Here is a 15,989-nt window from a genome sequence, read left to right as displayed (position 1 = left end):
GATGTCTCATCACTATAATGATCCTAGTGTTCTGTTTTCCTGGCTGTATACTGACTAATGAAGAATAGGAGAATGGTATAAGGGCCTAGAGAGGTAGAATGGGTGCAGGTTAAAGAGATTCTTTTAGTTGTGTTAAGTATTTTGGACTTTCATTCTAACGGTAATGGGAAACTATTGAAAGATTCTCAATAGGGAGATGACATGATCAACTTTCCATTTTTAAAAAGAGCAGTTTGACTACCATAGACAAACTGGATTGGTACATAACTGAGCAGGAACCATGTGGGGCCTTCCAGGCTCAGACTTCTCGCCCATTTCCTCTGTTGTAGCTCCTCTCTGATGTACGCAGATGATAGTATTTCAGGCATATTTTGTGAGTCTTTCAGATGCTAAAAACCACCACCAAAGGGAAGAAACTAGTTGATGATCAAGAGCACAGACTTTCTGGTGCCTAGGGGTTGACAGTGTTGACTGCTATGTTACTTCAACATCAACCAATCAGACAATCGTGCATGAGCTGGTCAGTACCCTACAACCCCTTCTCCCTCACCTGGCCTTTAAATATGCTTTGTTGGAACCCTCTGGGGAGTTCAGGGTTTTCCTGGGCATGAGCCACCGTGTCCTCCTTGCTCAGCCCTGCAGTAAACCTTCCTCTGCTCCAAACTCTTACTTTTCAGTTTGTTTGGCCTCATGGTGAGTCAGGCACGTGAACGTGCCTTCAGTAACAGTAATAACAAGAGTAAAGATCAGTTAAATAGCTATAGGAATTTAAGTAAGAACTGATGATAGAGAAAAAAATGATAAAAATAGAGAAGTTGACTGAGTTGAAAAGAAATTGATATGACTCGGGGATGGGTTGGATTTTGAAGGTTAAGAGGAAAAACGTCAGGGATTATTCTGAGTTTCTGACATGACTACTGAGTAGGTAGTGGTGCCAATCACTGAGATAAGACATTTTAGGGGCAAATATTATACCTTTAAATTTGAGGTGCATATGAAACATCCAAGCAGATTTGATGAGTACACAGATAACCAGATACAGAACTCATAGCATTGGTCTGTACTGGAGAAATGAAAGGAAAGCAGCAAACTGATTGTATTTCAACCTGGGTACATATATGAGTTCACTTAGGACATGAGTATAGTGTGAGCAGATAAGGCCTAATCCTGACAAATGGGGATATGTAAATAACATTTGGAAGAAAGGACAGCTCTGGCAAAAGACACTGAGGAGTTGTCAGAGAGGAAAAAGGGCAACTACAAATGAGGTATCATTGAAACTAAGGGACAAAATGTTTCTAGAAAGAGGGAATCATCAGTTAGGTTGAATGCTACAATTAAAAGGAAGACGTTGGTAATCTCCGGAAGAACAAGCAATAGAAACCAGTTGTGGCTAATAGAAGCAGAATTTATTATGTTACTATAATAACATGATATAATATATTGTATTAGTATAATAATGGAATTTATTACAAGGGTATTGGGTAGTTCATTAAATCTCTGGGAGGCTTGGTAAACCAGATTGGAGACTAGCAGCCAGAAACAATGTCCAAAATCCCACTGCAGGGGTGACCAAGGTTTGGACCATACATTAGATGTGTAAGAGAGGAAAAAGTTTTCCTAACTGCTATTAAAGTCCCTGGTTGGGTCTGGAAAAAAACTGACAGAGACAGATTAACAGGAGAAAAGTATACGCATGTATTTAATACTGGTTTTACCTGACAGAGGATGCTTTATAAGAAATTGGCAACCCAAAGATACTGTTAAACCTAAGTATTTTTGTCCCAAGTTTGGCAGAGTGGACAGTCACAGAGAAATATGATAGGGCAAAGGGTATGTGGTAAGTGCAGTAAACTGGAGGAAAATTATCAAGGCCTGTCTGATTCTTCTGGGCATCCCCTTGTCTTCAGAAATAAGGATGCTCCTCTCCTCCATGTATAGGGAAGGCATCTCTCACAAGAGGGACTTGTGCTTTGGGGAGAAGAGTAGGGGAAAAGTCAGAGAGACCTTCCTGTTTCTGCCATTTTCTCAAACACCGTCGACTTAAAATATTCAATATGTCAAGGTGCCTTATTTTGGCACAATGGGTCTAAACCCCATCAGACATCATCTCTTACTCTGCTGTCACTGTTACGTCAGAAACTCAGTCTTCTGACAACCATGATCATCATCAAAGAGTTTTTCAAATACCACATGGTTCATAGCTCAGCGCATCTGATCTGTCTAGTGGTGGAAACACAAGCTAGGCTGGAATCGATGGAGGAACGCATGGAAGAGGAAGATCTGAGATTTGAACAAGTATAGATAACTGCAAAGAAAATGAAGGAGGGGTAGCTGGAAGGCAATGTGGTATCCACGGACAGTTTTTTAAGATTAGAAAGACCTAGAAGATGTGGAGAAGGCTGATATTAGGGAGTTAAAAGATAATCTATAAAGTGAGATTACTTGAGTAACAGGACAAGAATGCCTGTGATCACACTGTTGTCTAACATTATTCTGGGGGTACTAAACAGGGAAAATGAAAAAGAGAATTTTAAGGTTTAAACATTAGAAAAAGAGAAGTTGAATTATTGTTATTTGCAGGTAGTATAATTATACACCTAAAAATCCCAAGACAATTAATTAAAGCCTGTTACAATTAGGGAATTCATTAAGGTGACTGACAACAAAATTAATATATACAGAAATTAGTAGCTTTTATATATTGAAACCAGTTAGGAGATCTAATAAAACAGAATCCACTTAAAATAACTAAAAGTGATAAAATATCTAGAAGTGATCTTAACAAGAAATATGTAAAATTTGTATGATGAAAACTTTAAAATAGGAATCATAAAAGTAGTAGAGAAAAATCATAAGAATTTTCTTTCCAATAAACTTGGAGTAGGGAAAGTATATTACAAAAATCAGAGGCCTAAGAGTAAAACTTTAATAAATCTGACTAAGAAAAATTTTCTACATGACCAAAAAGAAAAACTTGCAACTCGAATTACAAAAGCTGTCTTTACATGTAAATAACTTATACAAATCAATTTTAAAAACACAACATGGGAAAGTAGAAAAAGAATATGAACAGAACTCTTAGAAAAATACTTACAAATGGCTTTTAAATATTTGAAAAGATTGTCAATCTTTCTTATGATAAGTGAAATGCTAATTAAACTTACATTATGAAATCAGCAAAAAAAAAAGTTTGTGATGCCCTTCTGTTGGTGTTGGGTAAATATTATGACTCATACATTTTTGGTGGGATTGTAATTTGGTTTGTCATCTATGAAGGCTCATTTGGTAATATCTATCAAAATTACAATTGTGTTTACTCTTTTACTCTGAAATCCCATTGATAGGAATTTAATCTATAGGTAGATTATATAGATTCATATAAATTTCTATATATGATATGTGGAGTAATATACAAAATTATTTTTTGCAATGTTGTTCATGATGCTAAGTGTTTGGAGACAAGTTAAATGTCCATCAGTGAGGTAAGATTAAATAATCTATGGTACATTCATAATTAATGCTACTTATTTAAAAAAGAATGAACTAATATTTTATGATTTAATATTATCTCCAAGGTATATTTGTAAATAAAAAAACAAGATATGTAACAGTGTATAAAGTGTATTGTTTTTTTAAAAAAGACTTAGGAAAGAATATGTTTGCATATATTTACTTGTCAGAATATCTCTGACAGGATAATTGACCCAAGGAGAACATAGGTGACTGAAGCTAGGGATGGAAAAGAGACTATTCACCATATTCTCTTTTGTAACTTTTGAACTTTGAACCATTTATATATATTGCCTAGTCAAAATAATTAAAATCTGAAAACAAAATGCCTATGAGTTTCTTGGAAATATAGAAGGGAACATAATTCATAGAATAGGTGGAGAGGTTGGCCTTGAATAAAAAGCCCATTTATTTTTACAGGTCAAAAAGAAGAGAGGGGAGAAGTAGCATTGACTTGGTGGCACGAGATTGAAAGCTGAAGAAATTTTTTTTTGAAGCTCTTAAAAACAATGTTTACTTATTTATTTTTTAGAGGAAAATGCAAGGCCCTGAGAGTATAAGGCGTATGGAAGAGGGTGGAACCTGAGAAGAGTAGAGTTGGAAATAACTGTTGTGGAGTTTAAGAGGAAAGCAAGCTGATCGTGTTACCAGGGCTGCTGCCCCAGAATCTTACTCTACCCCTCCCTTGAATAGAAACCAGTTACTCTTATCTAAGTTTCAGGAGGAAGCTGCAGAGAGAGAAGAACCAGAACTGGCTAGAACCAACTGGTGGAGAATTTGACTTCCAGTAGAACTTGAGCCTCATTATACGCTCATTGTAATCCATTAGCATGCTAAATGACACACCCACCCCTACCATGACAGTTGACAACTGCCATGACAACAACCCGAAAAGCCTGTACAAGGACTGAAAAGGAGAGTTGCATCAGTTCTGAGTCTAAGGAACATCCCTGTTCTCGGATAAATCATGAATATTCCTCCCATTCTTTCCAATTCTCCCCCTTTTACCTCGACCCTCCCGTATATTTGGTATCTCCACCTGAACTGGGTTGAGAAAATGACTTGTGAACTAGGTTCCTGCTTTTCCATTCTTTGCCCACTGAATGAAGCCTGTGTTATTCTAGTCTCAGCATTGGTTTCGTTATTGGACAGGGGGTCTTGGCTGGGCTGGGACCTGACCAATTCGGTGACAATCACAGGAATGTAGTTAAAATGCAAAGCAGTATTATTGATGGCCAAGTAGAGGTTAGTTACTAGAGTTCCAAACTATCCTCTCAGTTGTCCGATTTGTCTCCAACGGGGAGAGGTTAATGAAAGTGAAATGTCTACTTTTTTGCTTTTGGTTTCTTGCTGATCAGGAAGACTGAGGAAGAGATGACCTCTGTCGGTTAGAGAACACCCTAAGGGTGGGTAATTAAGCTGCCTGGAAATGCCACCTCAGTAGGGAAAAGTACCATTTTACTGTTTACCATCGTCTGTCAAACAGAGACAAGAACAAATTTATAAGGATTTGCTTCCACAGAAGCAACACAAATTCTATTTGATTTTCCTAAGTTCTCAGAAATTTTGTGAGATTCTGACTAGTTTAAGCTCCATCTATAAAAACTATAAACAAGTTGTCAGCTTAGTGTAAATTCTTTTTTACTTATTTATTACTCATGTTAAATCCAGTATAATATGAATCTGTTTCAAAGTTTTTAAAAGAAACTTAAAAAAAGAGTAGCATACTAAACTGAATCTTTAAAGTATTTTACCATTTAAGCCAAACTTAGAAGTAGAGCTATATCATGAATCACGCTGATTTATAACTATTGAAATGTTAAGAGCAGAAAGACTGTGTGTATTAGCTATTTTTGACATATTAACATGTTAAAAAATTGAAGCACCTAAAAGTCATAACACATCGAGTTTTTCACCCCAAATGTTATACTCTGAAAGATTCTGCTCACCAGAATTGCTTTTTAAAAATTCTAATTTTTAAGGCTGCAAATAAATGTAATTTCTCAGGAATTTATTCTTCAGACAGAGCTAAGACCCTTCTGTCATTTAAAAGTCAAAATTATGTGTGAGAAGACGCAATAGTTTTTGTTATGATAATATGGTCTATTGAAAATGAAGGTAACATTCATTACTTGCAGGTGTGCTGTTACAAATCTACTTAGAAAGTGCTTTTGAAATCCCTTACTTTCATTCTTTTGCCTTTGGAGATTTTTTCAGTGACCAAGCGTTACCTCCCATAGTGATCTTTAAATAGCAACAATAGAAAGACTTTTTCTTCAAAATTGTCATTGGAAAAGGTATTTTCCTTGTGCTGAGCTCAGAGTAAGACTGGATTGATAGGCATTTTGTAGTTAAGTCTTAGTCCCCTTAAAATAGATACTCTTCAGTGATAGGCCAATAGTTACATAAGTGTTTGTATGGGCAAGTATAAATTGTGCATTTTGGCTTTCCCTATGAGTCCAGTGGAGTATTCCCATTGCATTGACTAGGATCCCCACTTATGAAGTATTATGAAGACACAAAACACTTTGCATTAAAGTGATATAACCATTGAAACAGTAAACAACAGCAAAATATGTTTAACATATATACTGTTCCATGTCTCCATGGCTCTACAGAGATAACGCTAATTATAAAATGCTAATCTATAAAATAAAACAGAAGCTTGAAATGAGTACAGTACTTTTTTGTAAAAATTTGTTTCTGAATACGATAGGGCCAGTGTACTTTTTGAATCAGAGAATTCTTAGATCTAAAAGGGTTCAACCTTCTTATATTTTATACACAAGGAAACTTAGTTCAAACCCTTTAAGTAACCTGCTCAAAGCTACACAGTGTTACCAGCTGAGTATCTTCAGCTGCACATTACAGATAATCTCAGGTACACTTGTTTAAACAAAGGGATTTACTTTCTCTTATAATGGAAAGGCTGGAAGTAGCCAACTGCTGGTGTTAGTTCAGCTAATGAACAACATCTAAGGCCTAGACTCTTTCAGTCTTTCTGCCATGGTCTCCATAGATTTCTGGCTCTTCACCCTCATAACCTCAATGCTCAAGGTCATGAAAAGATTACAACAGCTCCAGGCATTATAGCCAAGTGAAAGGCAAGAAGAAGGGAGAATTCAAAGTCAACAACATCTCTTCAACAGTATATTGAAACTCCTCCCAAAAGCCTTCCAAGAGATCTCCCTCATGTTTCTTTGGCTAGGACTGGGTCACGTGCCTGCGCCTAGGATGGGCCTTTCTAGCCTTCTGCAAGAATCATTTTAGAGATGATTGTAGGGTTGGCCAACCAACAATATCAGTCCAGCACAACTATTATGATTTTAGAAATCCGTTTTTCTTATACTTGGAAATTGGCTATATCCCACCTAAATACTCCAGGATGAAAAATAATTCAAGGATACTTCAGCTGCCTAAAGTGGCATTATTTCAGAATAATGGAGACAAAATAAGGAAAAGGTGTCCTATTTTCCATACTGCTATTATTATTATTATTATTATTATTATTATTATTATTATTATTACTATTACTGCAATTATTACCATCTTTCTTGAGGGCAGGAACTTCCTTTTCCTTAAAGTTTGAAATTATTGGGACATACGCACCTCTTTTCAGGATTTTAGGTCTCTAAAAAGCAAATCAGGCTTCTGAAGAACCCGCTCCTCTAAATATTGTTCTGGGAGGAGATGTTCTCAGCATGCTTGCAAGTTCTCACTTTATGTAGAGACTTCTGTCCCCTTTCTTTTGCCTCTTTATGAAAGACACTCATGGAGGAAATGTGGGTCTTACTTGAGCCAAGTTTGTTTCTACAGGCGCCAATCATAAAGTGCCTCAAAAGCATGTTAAAATTTAGGATTTATCTGCCCTTTTGCTTTTGAGTGTGCGATCCTTTAATGGATCTCTGAAGGAAACTAGGATGAAATGAGGTTGTGACCCCTTGCTCTCCATGAAGTGGAGAAAGACGGCAGAATCTGATTGTTCAGTTGCCATTTTACTGTATGAAATCTGTCTGTCGCTCCTCTCCAGACAGCCTCAGGGACTCTCTGATTTACAGTAAGGCTTAGCAGTGTGATTCAGCAGCAAGACCACAGGCTTTGGTTTCAGAAAGCCAAGTTCTGAAGCTCATTCTCCCTACTCACTAATTTGCTATGAGTATATCACCTAAACCCTTGTTCTTTTAAATGGGGATAGTGATGATACTTTCCTCAAAGATCTGTTTTGAGAATCAGGGGGGATGTTAATAAAGCATTATATCAATGAGAAAACAAGTTATAAATGCATTATCTTGGTTAATTCAGTAGTTCCACTGAAGGTGGTTCCAAAGTGGGCCTACTCTGGGGTAGACTGTATTTCATGGATTTATAACAAAGTTTTAAAGTTTAACCAAGATAGTGCCTAGAAAAATTCCTCCTTTCTGTTTGTGTGTTCTCTGTTTCCTTCACATTGCTTGGATTACAAAGGTGTAATCCAAGAAAGGTTTGAGTCTTTACAGTATTAAGCAGACTCCCCCATTCATATTGAGATTATAAATTCTCTCCTTACACATCTAAAGGAAAGTATATATGGTTCACTGCTTTTGCCTTTACTCTACCACTTTATTTAGTAAGCCCCACTGACATCAAATAAAGAACTATTTTTATCTGAGCTCTTCTCTCATAGTACTAGAAAATGCAAGTTTGCTGGATGAAACCAATTTCAACTCTAGAGAAATGAGAAAAATGAGTAGACCTCTACTTACAAATAAATTGTTTACAGCTTTCCATTACATTTATTTTGCAAATATGTAGATACGCTCAAGGATTTTGATTTAGTGTCACAAGAATATACGTTTCATTGTGACTTTCTCTATTTTGTTGATTACTACATACATACCCAGCACTTAGCTAAAATATAGATGTGTTCAAAGAATATTTCTTAAAGGAACAAATGAATAAAAGCAAGGAACAGAATGCTTTTCATGAATATATTCTATATTTATTCACATATTTCCCCCTTCTATAAATTGAGAGGCTGAAAAAAGGTAGAGAGAGAAGAGAAAAAGAGAAGAGTGGGAAAAACAATTTAAAAAACATCTTTGTATGGAGATTTCCCTTTCCTATGCTTTCAAGTTTCAGATCACAAACTTGAAAATCTGGTCCAGAGAAAGTGGTGTCAAGCAGTTCCTGAATATCCAACTTAATTGTCCAGTGTTTATGGCAAGGTTAGAGACATCTTTTTATTGAATTATGCAAATGGTCCAAGTTTAGAAGGACAAGACAAATAAGGTAAAAAAAAATAGTAAGAGGCATCTGGGAAGCAGGTGGGAGAGTAAGTGCTGACTAACTCTCCCCTCCCGCCCTTCCATGGAGAGCAGACTAGCTCACTCTGCTCTCATCCTCTCTGTCCAGCTCCCTTTGTCTGCCCTAGTGAGAACAGGGGCACATTCTACCTCATACAAAGTGTTCCCCAAAGAAAGGTGGTGCTGCTAACTATGAAACTGATTGATGCTTTTGAAGCTCCCAAGAAGCCTGTCCTGGTAGCTGTGGTTATTACCTTGAAATATAAAAAAATAAGTGTATTTGAAGCAGTATTTTCTTGATTTTTTTTTCTCTTGAAGTACATGTGTGTGTGCATGTGTGTATTGAACATTGTGGAGTGAGTAGAATTAGTAATTTTTTTGCAAGTGTGATTTCTAATTGTAGAAACCATAACTCTGAGTTACTTTCCTAGGTTTATACAATAAACAATCTCAGATATGTTAATCATGAATGGAATCCTCTTTAAAGAATAGTTTCTAGATATTTAAGAATGGTGCCTCCAATTTTATTTTGTCCCTAGGATTCTGGATTTCCTGTTACTCTATACAAAGATTATAATACTTGATGTTTCAGGCATATCTTTGTTCTGAAGAATTTCTGCTGTATGTAGTCTTTGGCTCAGGGAATAAATAGGAAAGTACATGTACCCAAAGGTCTTCTCACAAGGCAGGGCAGCCTACAGTGATCTACTGTGCCACTTATCTTCACAATTCAAAGAGGGACACAGAGAGGTTAGAGCCAGAAGTTAGAAGCTAGGAATTGCCTGTTGGCCACAGGACAGCAATTCAGCTCCTGGCAGTTTGTTTTTCTCAAAATTAGAGACTATATTGAAAAGGAGTCTCCCTTGTACAAGGGAAATACAGGCCACAGAGTTGAGGAAGTGCAAAAGAAAGAATGATTTACCAGTCTTTCTAACACTTCTCCAGGATCTTTCTCCCAGGCTGAAACGAAAATGAGTTTATCATTCTAATTGACAGAAGTAAGACGGCCACAAAGAAGCTATTTAATTTTTACAAAGGGATTTATCTAAAGCTATATTCACATGAAGCCGGAATGACCATTCTAATAGCTATTTCATTTTGAATGCTCTGGAAACAAGCACAACTTTAAGATCTAGCATTTATGCCAGTGTGTATATTCTGTTAACTAAAACTCGTGCTTCTTGGGGAGTATTTGGGTGAAAGGTGAAGGTGAAGGTGGAGGTAACCTACCTGCAAAAGATGAGACATTATGAGAGCCTCCCAGTGCCTGCAGTGACAGACAGGGTGACCCCGGAAGTCATTTTTTGGACCAGCTACAGTCTGATTTCCATAGGCTTGTTAGATCAAATATATTCTGTTTTCTTGTTTGCTTTACAGTTAAAGCGAAGTGGGAGGCAGGGGGAAGAATGGAAGCCGAATACTACTACCTTTTCCCCACAGCCACTCCCACCCACCCACACACAGTTTCCTAACAGAGTCTTAGAGCTGGAAGGGTCTGCAGACATCATCCCATTTTAATATATTTGCTTTTTTGTTGACATAAGCCAAGAATACATAGAACTGAATCAACTGACCTAAGTTAGTATGTTGTGAGAGGAAGGATGCTGTCTGTACAGAACAGGAGAAACGGATTCAAGTCCAGGTCTCTCCCTCTCTGTCTCTCTCTCTCTCATCTCCTCCCCACCCCCCACCCCCGCCTATTATTTAAGCAATACTGTTTTTATTCCCAGTGGTGGCTGGTTGATAGGGCTCCCGTGTGATGCACGCACCTTGGTGCTGCTCTCCCACCTCCCGCCAGAGACACACTACTGGTGGTTAATAAGCAAAGCAAAGCAAAGCAAAACAAAACATTCCATCCATACTCCGTGGCCTGAGTTCAACAGCTGACCCCGAGTTCGGCAGAGGAGCTGCGGGCGGTCATCATGCTTGAAGCACTTGGTGGAGGTTTCCTGAGGCTGCTCCCTGCACGGTGACCTGTCCTCCAGCTCTGAGGAGAGACTCGCAGTCACCTCCAGTGGCCGAGCTGTGGTTTCGGGGTAGTGGGAGTGGCCCCAGAGCGCCGGACCAGGGTGCCCTTCGCGGACCCATGCACTGGCTGCTCCACCCCCTAAGGCTTAGTCAGCCACGTCTCCTGTTGCCATCCTGCCTCGCACCCCACCTCTCATCTCTGCAAAGCACTCTGTGCATGCTGGGGAAAGGTGAGGCATGGTCCCCCTCCCGACCGCCTCAGTGCCTGAGGGTGGTCACCCCGAAGCCCCAACTCGGCCGCGGCACATTGCCAGCGCGGAGCCACGTGGTCACGCACAAGTCCCAACAAGCACGGCGTGGCTGGCCGTCCACCACCCCCGGCTCCCCAGTCTCAAAAGCGGCCCCTTCCCAAGCGGCACCGGGCTCCGGCGGAGGAGGCGGTCAAGCTGCCGGCTTCTGCAGGCCCTGAGGGCCCAGAAGGTGAGTGTGAGGGTGGTCCAGGACTTGAGGCCCGAGCCCCACCTGAATGGCAGTGATGTATTGGACGCCGCAGGCATGTGGGATCCATGCCCAGCGCAGCGTCAAGCTCGTCAGAGAGCGGGGCAGACCTTGTGGATAGCCCCTTCGGAAACTTGTCTATCCCCTGATTTTCTGCAGTCAGGCCATTCCCCTCTACTAATCATTACATACAGCACTGACGGGTTAATCTCCCTGAAACACTACTTTTATCATTGCATGCTTGTGCTCCATGCTGAATAGGTTCCTATTTTTGCCATACTAAGCATCAAATAATAATTCATTTGCTTCTCTTGGGGAAGAAGTTGCAAACTTAAATGCCTATACAGGCCAAGAGAATATATATCTTAATGAAAAGGAAGTTGCTAAAACGTGACTTCCTCAGACGTCTGCCACGTGGGAAAGCAGACTCAGTGATGCCAGACAGACCTTTCAATATTTCAAGAGAAAGGAAATTTAGATTCTTTGTAAAATATCTCCATTTTTTAAAATGTGTATAGCTAAATCAGTTGTTTTCTTTGTGACTTCATTTTGTGTTGTGTCAAAACTATGCTTCAAAGTCAAAGCAATATTACAAGTTACATTGACAAGTTATATTGCTCCCATCTCTGCCCATGCCACCCTGTTTTGTCCCTCCCCTTATAAGTAACTGCTTTAATTAACTTTTGGTTTATCCTTCCATCATTTCTTTTTGAAAATATAAATATTATGCATATGTACTCATATTTCTTTCAATTTCTTACACAAGCAATAGCATCCTGTAAACACCGTTCTGCCCTTGTTTTTTTCATTTACCAATTTGGATCCATATCAGTATATAGAAATTATCCTCATTTCTTTATCTAACTTTATAGGGTAACATTGTGGGGGTATACCATAGTTCTTCCAGGGATTGACAAACTACAGCCTGAGGGCCAAATCTAGTCTACCATCTGCTTTTGTATGGACTTCCAGTCTAGAATGAGTTTTATGTTTTTAAGTGGATGAAAACAAAATCAAAAGAAGAATAATACGTGAAAGCTATACAGAAGTCAAATTTCAGTGTCCACTAAAAAAGTTTTATTGAAACACAGCCACATTATCATCTATGACTACTTTTGTGCTAGGATGGTGGAGTTGAGTATTGCAATAGAGACCATAAGCCCACAAAGCCTAAAATATTTACTACTTTTATAGAAAAAGTTTGTCAACCCTTGTTTATTCAGCTACTCTGCTATTAATAGAAGTTTTGGTTGCTTCCAGCTGACTGCTATTCTAAAATATACTCATAAAGCATTGCCTTGGACATAAGTTATTTTGTATTTTGCCAGTATGTCTTTACAATAGATGCCTTGAATTGGAATTGCTGTGTCAAAGGGTAAATACACATGTAACTGTCCTAGAGTTTGTCAAATTCCTCTCTGTGGGAATTGTGTGATTTATTTTTCCCAAAAACAGTGTACAAGTGTAACCAGTTAGTCAGTCTCACCAACAGAGCTTGCTGTCAAATGCTAATTTAAGTCATTTTAACACACTGGGAGATTGCAACCAGGTATGTCTAAACAGGAGATGCAGCTGAGGATTCACTCATTTCAGATCTGCAATGTATTATTGGTCAGGTTGTCATATGCATGATGGTGCCTGGCCCCGGGCATGCAAATAGAGACTGAAAGCCATCCCTGTCCACCTAAGTTTGTGCCCTCCTGCAGGCCTGCCCGCCTTGTTGGAGGAGAGGATGCCCTTACCCGATTGGTTCAGCCAGAGACAGTTGCCATGTTCTAGTGGACTGATTGGAGGTGACTTTTTGCAATTTACTGCTGCAGAGACTGGGCGGCAGGTCAACAGTAATAGTGGGTGGGAGACTGGGGAGGGAGTTGGCTCCACAATTTGTGACCTCTGTTGTCAGTTGTTTAGACACAGAACTCATTTCACCTATTTATTAAAAAATAAATATAAATATAAAATACTCTCCCCTTATAACCACTCTCCAAATCCACACCACCCTTGAAGGACTAGCTAAGTTCAGATTCCGTCTTCTTAGCAAACTGTTTCACTGTCACTCCCTTGATCCCCCATATATTTATCCACTTATGCATTTGGTCAGTCAGTCAGTCACCCTGTGTCTTACAGCCGGTCACTAAACTGGTTCATTTTTCTTGATTATTTTCTCTCACCCACCGTCCTTTGTCCCTTCCCTCTTCCCTAAATCAGCCTTCTCTCCATCTTCTAGCCCCCTCCCTCTTAGATAATAGAGTGCTAGGTATATAATAAAATGTTTAATAGCCATAGTGGCTAAGAGTGAAAATATACACTGTGAAGAAATGCACAAAATTTTCCAAAATTGCACCAGAAAGCACTTGACGATTCTGAGTTAGCTGCTGGGGTGGGGTGTTGCATCTTAATGGGATCTGCACGTCTCTTCTCTCTGATTAACAGGAGCAGATGTTATGTTCGAGGGAACTGTGGGTTGTGGTTATGACAAGAAGCTGAGGTCAGACCCACCAGAGCAGCAGCAGATATCAGGAGATGGGGGAGACATCACGAGGTGGGGAGTCAGGATGGTCTGACTGGAGGAATGCTGCCTGCTGCTGGGTGATCTGTTTCCAGAGAGGGCGGCAACAATGTGAGGGTGCTAGCATGGTTTCTTTGGGTGGTTGCTGTGTAGTGAGAACTGAGGACATTTGGTCTAATGGGGGCCAGAAAACTTTTAAGTTCAAGATAGTAAATATGTAGGCTTTACAGGCCACAGGGTCTCTCTTGCAACTACTCTGCTGCTACATAGTGCAAAGGTGGCCACAGACATTATGTAAAAGAATGGGTGCGTCTGGGTCATGATAAAACCATGTACGCTGATTAGTAACTAATTTAGGATTCGGACACCAAAACAGAGAATCTGTACACACTTACCATTGAGTACAGCTTGAAATTGGATAAAAGCACAGTGTTTTAATAGGGACACCAGATAAAACACAGGACAGAAAACTGTAAATCATACTCTCAGTTACCACCTGTGTTTCACAACTTAAGACAGATACAAGTGCTGACTCTAAAATTCTAACTGTAAGGTGAAATTAGCAGAAAAGTTCCATTAAAAAGTCCATTATTTTAGGGTTTCAGATTATGATGTCATAATCAATGAGTTGTAGCTTCTCTGGTGCAAAACTCTAGTGTTGGAGTGGCTCTACAATATATATTTGAAGCTATGAATGTCTATATGTCAGTCATCCAGCCATAAACCAGGATACAGTGAAGCACACACCAACCTAACACTTTCTATCAATGATACAGGAAAATACTTAACGTATACTTACTCTTCTTTACACTACTATGATTTACATAGTACTGGTACTACACATATATTATTTTTACTGTGTTATATATAACTCCCCACAACCCTGGATGGTTGGAAGGACAGATATTATTATTCCTGTTTTGTAAATGGGACTATAAGGCTCTGTGAAGCTAAGTGAGGAATTGGAGACTAAGGAGATGGTCTATAGAGCCAGATCTTAAACTGGGGCCAGCTGCACAGGTGTGCTATCTGTGCAACTGCACAGGGTCCTGCACTTTAAAGGCCCTCGTGCTTTGTTTAATGCTCTACTGTCATGGCTTTGAAAATTTTAATTTATTAACAAAGGGCCTCACATTTCCATTTTGCATTGGGCCCCTCAAATTATGCAGCCACTCCTGCCTTAAACCAAAATCTTGTTCCTGTGTAATCTATACTCTTCTTTTGTTCCCTAAGAATTCTGAAGATGCTTATGTATGGGGCTGGCCATCAAGCTAGACCATGGTATGTTGAATCTATTACCTTTCAGTTTATTCATAGTAAATCATTTATTATCTTTAGAAGACAACATAAAAATCCTTTCAAAATTCTGATGGAAAATGAGTTTCTACCTAGAATTTTATACCTAGATAAAATATCTTTCAAGTGTGGGGTAGAAACTAGACGAAAAATATTTTCAATCAGCAAAGACTCATAAAATTTGCCTCTAGTACTATAGGGAATAATAAGGAAACAGAAAGCCATGAAATCCAGGAAATAGCGGCTACAAGCCAGGAGAGTAGTCAAGATTCATCCCAGGATAGTGATGCAACAGGTCTGGAGAGCAGCAGCCCCAGGGGAAGCAGAAAGTTGAGATGGAAACTTTTTGTGGTTGGGGTGGGAGAGAGAGGGGACTCATTTCATAAATACCTCGTATGATGGGACTTCAGAAAAAAATAAGCATGGTTATAAGAAGAACTGCAAGAACAAAGTAAAATAATTGGGAATTCTAGGAGCAAAACTAAAAGTCTGTGTAAGAAAGAAAATGTAACCATAGTACAACTATTTGACTGATAGTACAACTACTAGACTCCACAGTGAACATTTATATATACTCAAAATACTCTAAACACTGTTAGGTGATTTAATTAAAAGTGATATATCTCTAGTGGAAGGAAAGGAGGAGGGGTGGTGGTGGTTGTGTTGTAATAGCCAAATCCTCATTTATCACAGAAGGTCATAAACAGTATCTAACATTGGTAAATCAAGAATAGCAATATAAACATACTATTTATAAATACAGAAGCTAATAGTTAAAGCAAGGTTGTCTCTGGGAAACAAGACCTGGGGTTGGGGAGATATGGAGAAGGAAATTGTTGATATTCCTGTAGCCTTTCCAGTCCTATTTGATTTTTGTAAGCATATGCATGCATTACTTTTATGTAAATACAATTTTAAAAAAC

The sequence above is a fragment of the Camelus bactrianus genome, chromosome 1 (assembly GCF_048773025.1).
Source record: "Camelus bactrianus isolate YW-2024 breed Bactrian camel chromosome 1, ASM4877302v1, whole genome shotgun sequence".
Taxonomy (NCBI): Eukaryota; Metazoa; Chordata; class Mammalia; order Artiodactyla; family Camelidae; genus Camelus; species Camelus bactrianus.
This window is presented reverse-complemented; position numbering follows the sequence as displayed.